The sequence below is a fragment of the Symphalangus syndactylus genome, chromosome 19 (assembly GCF_028878055.3).
Source record: "Symphalangus syndactylus isolate Jambi chromosome 19, NHGRI_mSymSyn1-v2.1_pri, whole genome shotgun sequence".
Taxonomy (NCBI): Eukaryota; Metazoa; Chordata; class Mammalia; order Primates; family Hylobatidae; genus Symphalangus; species Symphalangus syndactylus.
The window spans coordinates 57,279,035-57,287,192 of NC_072434.2; the positions used below are offsets into that span (position 1 = coordinate 57,279,035).

Genomic DNA, 8,158 nt, shown 5'->3' on the forward strand with positions numbered 1-8,158 from the left:
CCCTTTAAACATTGCTTTAGCTGTGTCCCAGAGATTCTGGTACATTGTGTCTTTGTTCTCATTTGTTTCAAAGAACTTATTTATTTCTGCCTTAATTTCTTTATTTACCCAGTAGTCATTTGGGAGCAGGTTGTTCAGCTTCCATGTAGTTGTGTGGTTTTGAGTGAGTTTCTTAATCCTGTGTTCTAATTTGATTGCACTGTAGTCTGAGGGGTTGTTTGTTATGATTTCCATTCTTATACATTTGCTGAGAAGTGTTTTACTTCCAATTATGTGGTTGATGTTAGAATAAGTGCTATGTGGTGCTGAGAAGAATGTATATTCTGGTGATTTGGGATGGAGAATTCTGTAGATGTCTGTTAGGTCCACTTGATCCAGAACTGAGTCAAGTCTTGAATATGCTTGTTAATTTTCTCTTGTTGATCTACCTAATATTGACAGTGGGGTGTTAAAGTCTCCCACTATTATTGTGTGGGATTCTAAGTCTCTTTGTACATCTCTAAAAACTTACTTTATGAATCTTGGTGCTCCTGTATTGGGTGCATATATATTCAGGATAGTTAGTTCTTCTTGTTGCATTCATCCATTTACCATTGTATAATGCCCTTGTCTTTTTTGATCTTTCTTGGTTTAAAATCTGTTTTATCAGAGATGAGGATTGCAACCATTGCTTTTTTTTTTTTTTTTTTTGTATCAGGATGACACTGGCCTCAAAAAATGAGTTAGGGAGGAATCCCTCATTTTCTATTGTTTGGAATAGTTTCAGAAGGAATGGTACCAGCTCCTTTTTGTATCTCTGGTAGAATTCTTACCATTTGCTTGGTAAATATTCCTCCATCCCTTTATTTTGAGCCTATGTGTGTCTTTACATGTGAGATGGGTCTTCTGAATACAGCACACCAAAGGCCTTGACTCTTTATCCAATTTGCCAGTCTGTGTCTTTTAATTGGGGCATTTAGCCCATTTATATTTAAGGTTAATATTGTTATGTGTGAATTTGATCCTGTCTTCATGATGCTAGCTGGTTATTTTGCACATTAGTTGATGCAGTTTCTTCATAGGTTCATTGGTCTTGTATTTTGGTATGTTTTTGCAGTGGCCGGTACTGGTTTTTCCTTTCCATATTTAGTGCTTTCTTCAGGAGCTCTTGTAAGGCAGACCTGGTGGTGACAAAATCCTTTACAGACAAGTAAATGCTGAGGGATTTTATTTCCCCTTCACTTATAAAGCTTAGATTGGCTGGATATGAAATTCTGGGTTGAAAATTGTTTCCTTTAAGAACACTGAATATTGGCCCCCACTATCTTCTGGCTTATAGGGCTTCTGCAGAGAGATTTGCTGTTAGTCTGATGGGCTTCCCTTTGTGGGTAACCTGACCTTTCTCTCTGGCTTCCCTTAACATTTTTTCCTTCATTTCAGCCTTGGTGAATCTGACGATTATGTGTCTTGGGGTTACTCTTCTCAAGGAGTATCTTAGTGGTGTTCTCTGTATTTCCTGAATTTAAATGTTGACCTGTCTTGCTAGGTTGGAAGTTCTCCTGGATAATATCCTGAGGTGTGTTTTCCAACTTGGTTCCATTCTCCCCATCACTTTCAGGTACACCAGTCAATCGTAGGTTTGATCTTTTCACATAGTCCCATATTTCTTGGAGGATTTGTTCATTCCTTTTCATTCTTTTTTCTCTAATATTGTTTTCATGCTCTATTTCATTAAGTTGATCTTCAATCTCTGATATCCTTTCTTCCACTTGATTGATTCGGCTATCGATACTTGTGTATGCTTCACAAAGTTCTAGTGCTGTGTTTCTCAGCCCCATCACATCATTTATGTTCTTCTCTAAACTGGTTATTCTAGTTAGCAGTTCCTATAACCTTTTATTAAGGTTCTTAGCTTCCTTGCATTGGGTTAGAACATGCTCCTTTAGCTCAGAGGAGTTTATTATTACCCACATCCTGAAGCCTACTTCTGTCAATTTGTCAAACTCATTCTCCATCTAATTTTGTTCCCTTACTGGTGAGGAGTTGTGCTCCTTTGCAGAAGAAGAGGTGTTCTGGTTTTTGGAATTTTCAGCATTTTTGCACTGGTTTTCCCACATCTTCATGGATTTACCTACTTTTGATCTTTGATGCTGATGATCTTTGGATGGGATTTTTGCATGGGCATCCTTTTTCTTGATATTGATGTTATTACTTTCTGTTTGTTAGTTTTCCTTCTAACAGGGCCCTCTTTGGCAGGTCTGTTGGAGCTTGCTGGAGGTCTACTCCAGTCCCTGTTTGCCTGGGTGTCACCAGTGGAAATACAGAAACAAATATTGCTGCCTGCTCCTTCCTCTGGAAGCTTCATCCCAGAGGGGCACCCACCAGATGCCAGCCAGAGCTCTCCTGTATGAGGTGTCTGTCAATCCTGGGAGGTATCTCCCAGTCAGGAGGCACAGGGGTCAGGGACCCACTTGAGGGGGAAGTCTGTCCCTTAGCAGAGTTCGAGCGCTGTGCTGGGAGATCTGCTGCTCTCTTCAGAGCCAACAGGCAAGAATGATGAAGGCTGAAGCTGCACCCACAGCCACCCCTTCCCCTAGGTGCTCTGTCCCAGGGAGATAGGAGTTTTATCTATAAGCCCCTGACTAGGGCTGCTGCCTTTCTTTCAGAGATGCCCTGCCCAGAGAAAAGGAATCTAGAGAGGCAGTCTGGCTACAGCAGTTTTGCAGTACTGCAGTGGGCTCCACCCAGTCCAAACTTCCCAGTGTCTTTGTTTACACTGTGAGAGGAAAACTGACTACTCAAGCCTCAGTGATGGCAGATGCCTCTACCCCACCAAGCTCTAGTGTCACAGGTCAACTTCAGACTGCCGTGCTGGCAGTGAGAATTTCAAGCCACTGGATCTTAGCTTGCAGGGCTCCATGGGGGTGGGATCCCCTGAGCAAGACCACTTGGTTCCCTGGCTTCAGCCCCCTTTCCAAGGGAGTGAACAGTTCTGTCTCGCTGGGATTCTAGGTGCCACTGGGGTATGAAAAAAAATCTCCTTCAGCTAGCTCAGTGTCTGCCCAATTGGCTGCCCAGTTTTGTGCTTGAAACCCAGGGCCCTGGTGGTGTAGGCACCCGAGGGAATCTCCTGGTCTGTGGGTTGCAAAAACTGTGGGAAAAGTGTAGTATCTGGGCCGGATAGCACCATCTCTCATGGCACAGTCCCTCACGGCTTCCCTTGGCTAGGGGAGGGAATTCCCTGATCCCTTGCACTTCCCATGTGAGGTGACACTCCACCCTGCTTTGGCTTGCCCTCCATGGGCTGCACCCACTGTCTAACCAGTCACAGTGAGATGAGCTGGGTACCTCACTTGGAAATGCAGAAATTTCCTGCCTTCTATGTTGGTCTCACTGGGAGCTGCAGACCGGAGCTGTTCTTATTCGGCCATCTTGCCAGATTCCCCCCTGCCCCGCCCAACAATTTCAAAACAAAATGTAAATGCAGAAATCCTTCATGACACTGAGACAAAGACCCCAGCTGGTGATGCCCCTTCCCAGGCATCACAGTCTTCAGGAGTCCCGTCTGCAGGGGATGGCTGCCCTGCCTAACAACTGAAACACTGGGGAGCCCAACTCCAGGCTGCTGAGCATAAGACTGACAGTTCTGGGGTGGCTAGATCTTTTCCCTTTAAATCCTAATTACTGTACACCAGTGGGTCCCAATGTAGGATTAAACAAACATGTTTGACCACAAAACCTCTATTTCCTAACCTCGGGTGGGAAACAGCATGTCCAGCAGAAAGGTGTGATCCAACACAAAATTGGGGAAACACTGCTATATAGAAACCCACAGCTGAGACCAGAATCTTATCCAAACTGTCAACCATGCAGGGCTGTTCTGAGAATTTGATTAAATAACAGATATGAAGTTTGTGTCACATAGTATGTATTCAATATGCACCCATATGAAAATATGTGCCCTCCAGCACTTCTAAATCTTGGTAGGGGGTGAGTAGGCTGGGTGTTAATGTAGCCATTTCACAGATGAAGAAACTGGGGTTTGGAGAGATTAAATTACATGGTAATAGGGCACAGCTAGGAAGTGAGAGCCGCCATGGCAAGAATTGACCTTGGCTTTTGGGCTCCAATTTCAATTAACCCAACTCACCACTTCCCAAAACAGTCAGCCTTGGTCTAGTCTTACTCACTCCACAGGCTAACATTTTACAAACACTGAGTCACAGCTTTCCCTCCCCTTGGGCTGCACCAGCGTACAGCATGGTCCATCACGGGCTCAGATCCCACCCTCTTCTGGGGCCCTTTGTGGGAATGCACAAAGCCCGGACTTCCAGGAACAGAGTGAGTAGATAAGGCGTCTACGCTGACCTAGCCTGATCCCATCAAGGGACCCAACCTGCGTGAGCTGGAGAGATCTATGACGCTGCCAAGGACCACATCAGAAAGACAATATTTGAAGAGTGAAAGGTTCTCCAAAGAATGTAAAATCCTCGGAGTGAGTGAGTGCCTGAAGTTCTTGAGGCATGACTCATGCTGGGTGGGCTAGGACACGAGCTGTAGATAGCGGGTAAAAGAGGTAGCAAAATATTAATAGCAGAATGTCAGAGCTGGGAGGGATCTAGGAGATTGACTTTTCTGAGGTCACACAGATAACAAGGGGCAGCACTGAGACCCGAATCCAGATGCTCTCATTCATTCATTCATTCAGTATTTACTGAGCACTTACTACAGGCCTGGAGGGAGATTAGGTACTAAGAATACAGCGGTAAACAAAACAAGCAGGCTTTCTGTCTTCCCCATAGCTGACTTTCCAGCAAGGAGGAAAGACAATTGAACAGACAATTAGTGAAAATGATGAGAAGTGATCTGATGGGGTAAGCACAGAGGAGAGTGGTCTCATTTGTGTGGCATCAAGAAAGTCCTCCTGGATTAAATCATTGCTCAGTTTAGAGCTAAAGACTAAAAAAAAAGAAAAAAAACCCAGTGGAAGGGGATTTGGTAGAAGGGGAAGACTCCAAACAAAGAAGTCTCTACAGCTCAGGCACAGACTAGACCCTTATTTTGAAGCTGCATACAATATGGGTGCTCCCACACTCAAGAAGCAGATGGTGCCCAAAGGAGCACAAGGAGGGACCCTCCATCTGCCAAGAGGAGGTGACAGCATCCGACTTGGATTTTAAAGGATAAGTAGGACTTTAATAAGCACAGAAAAGGAGACGGATATTCCAAGGCTGAAGAGATAGCATGGGTAAAAGGCATAGAAGAAGAGGAGCCTGTGCCAGGAATTGACCTTCCTGAAGGAGGTCAATAAATGTTTGTCCCAACGGCTGTCAGTGAAATCCTCCCAGCTGCAGATTCTTAACAGCCATTGCTTCAGTACAGCACAAACAAAGGCAGGGCCCTTCATCACTCACCACACTTGCTGCCCCATGCTGTCCCATGGCCGGCACAGCCACAGCAGCCTAGCAGCTAGCATCCACGGGTTCCCCAGTGTCCCCAACCCTAAAGACCCCAGTGGGCCAGGAAATAAAAGAAACACAATCTTTCAAGTAATTAATAGCCCCATTATAATGGGATAAACGGGGCAGATATGACGTCTAACATAAGGATGAAAATCCTAAAGCCCCATCCAGCCTCACAGATAACAAACACATTAAAGAAAGCAGTGCTAAAGATCAACAGCCTCAGTGATTGCTTAGTGAAAATCAGGGTGGTGCTTTCTCGGGGGCACAAAGACAGTGCTGCTTCTAGTTCATGCCTCCATTTGCAAGGGCTGAAAGGGGAGAGAGCCGAACAAATCCACATGTTCATCTCTGGAGCTTTGAGACTGTGAGTCTAGGACACTCCTGAGCCCTGTGCACAACAGGGCAAGGCATTTAAAAGAGACTTCTGGAAGAACAAACTGCAGCATTTGTATCTTGTGGTGCATTCCTGTGTGTCAACCTCCATGATAGAACATTTATGAGCTCTGCTTGGTACAAAATATTGTGCCCAACCACTACAGAGGTGGAATGCTGAATTTCAGACTTTTTAAATAAATCTTTTCTGGACTTGTTTGCAGACTGAGATTGCAGTTTGTTTTTTAACTCGAATGCTATGCTTATGATACTAAAGAATTTAGTACTTAAAACCATAATAATTACTAAAAGTTATTGAATGCTAAGTTTAGGTGAGCTAGACACAGCATTGCTAATGTTTACAACACCCCTGATAGATAGCCCTCCCCCTGTACCCCCAGTTTTAGAGATGAATCCTGGAGGGGCTTAGAAATGGGTCTCTGGTTCCAAAGCCCATGTTCTTTCCATTAAGCAGTACAGGAGGAGGAGGTGGGTAGGTGGACTCTTGCCTGGGATACAGGGAACTGCCTGGTTAGCTGGCACATGAGGCGTAGAATGGGAGCAGTGAGGGATGCACCTAGGAAGGGAAGTGGATGCCTATCCGGAGCCTGCATGATCCCATGGAAGATGCTGCAGGAACCACAAAGCAGAAGTGCAGTGCCTCTTCCCAAACAGCCTGCAGCCTCAGAACCCAACTTCAAGTTTGAGGCTGAGAGCTCCCTTTAGGGAAGGATGAACAAGCCCTTGTTTCTCAACCCTGCAGACACAGTGCTAATGATAGTAGGATAAGCCATTCCCACCCCGTGCTCCCACATTGTCTCCAATCCTGATCAGACTGTATTGTGATAATCTGTTTTCTTGTCTTGTGGACCATGGCTCTTTCCAACTGCTCCTCTCCTAATTTCAGACAGCTCAGTACCAGCGACTCGGGTGTGTGGTCCCAGAGCCCTAACCACTGCCTCAGGTCGAAATGTCAGCCAAGGACATGTATGTCTCCCTGGTTCCAGCAATCCCCACTTTAGGCCAGCTAAGCCTCTTGGTTTACCTTTCTGCATCTGTAGCTGAGTGGACAGCACTACTCTGTCTGGGGAGAAGGTGAAAGGGTAGAACAGCTGGTTCTAGGAGCTAGTGAGTACCCACCCAGCTATAGAAACTATTAAAATTTTATAACGCAGCATCTGCCCGGGAGCTGATAGGGCAGAAGCCCTGTGTGTGAATTACATTGTGCGCCTGAATAAGATTCATTCATACATTTCTGTATTCATTTACCTGTGGTACTTTAAGCCTTGTGTTGGACCCTGGGGACAAGGCAGATGTGGGTCATAGTCAAGATTTTTCTGACTTCCTTTTTCCTTTCAAGCAGTTTAACAGCTTCCTGCCCCAGTGTCCAGAGCTTCCCTGTCTCAGTATCATCGGCACCTTTGCTCACCTTTACTGAGTACTTACCATGCATGCAAGCACAGGTAAGCACATGTAACATGCACATAAGACCAGGAATGGTGTCCTGTGCTAAGAGCTTCCTACTGTTTATCTTAGTTGATCTTTACCATAACCATAAGGTAGATAGTATTGTTAGCCCATTTTACAGATAAGGAAACTGAAGCTACACCTATTCATTCATTGCACAAATATTTAATCGAAAACCTGTCCAAAGTACAGAATAGTCTCTGAGAGAAAGAGAAAGGAAAATAAATGAACATTTATTAAGTATCTACTACATGTCAGGAACTATATGTTTTCCAAATGTTACCTCATTTAATCCTTCCAACAACACTGGGAAATGGGTTTTGATTTCCCCATTTTTACAAATGTGCCTGGAATTCCACAGATTAAACCCCCTTCCCATGGAACTGACATTCTAATCATGGAAGAAAACAATTGGGGTAACATTGGAAATCCATGACTTGGGGTAAATACTAAGAAGGAAAACTATGTGAGAGATGGGGGACAGAGTGCAGTTGGGGAAGGGAGGGGGAGGGAGGGGAGGGAGGGGAGGGAGGGAAGGCTTCTGAGGACGGGAGGCCAGCGGCGAGCAGAGACAGGGATGGAGGCGGGGCGAGTTCTCTGAGGCCCTAGGCAGACAGCAGCCCACACCCAGCGCACTTGCTGTTCGCATTTCCATCTCCCCCAACAATCAGTGCGTCCAACCTCTGGGATTTATTCCAGAGCAAGATTGGCACTAGGGTTTTCTCCTAGGGCAGTTCACCCTGCTGCTTACAAAACCTGTTGAAAAGCCTTCTGGGGCCCATCCAGGCAAAGCAGAAAGGGCTGCCCCACGTGACAGGAGCTCCAGAAATTTGTGATCCTTGCCTATTAGACGCCTTGACAGCCAGATGGATATA

The 8,158-nt window shown here is 45.3% G+C and overlaps 1 pseudogene; it reads left to right on the plus strand.

Moving 5' to 3' along the window:
* Positions 1 to 7,719, plus strand: part of LOC129458268 (uncharacterized) — a 176,792-nt pseudogene extending 169,073 nt beyond the window's left edge.
* The last annotated feature ends 439 nt before the right edge of the window (positions 7,720 to 8,158 follow it).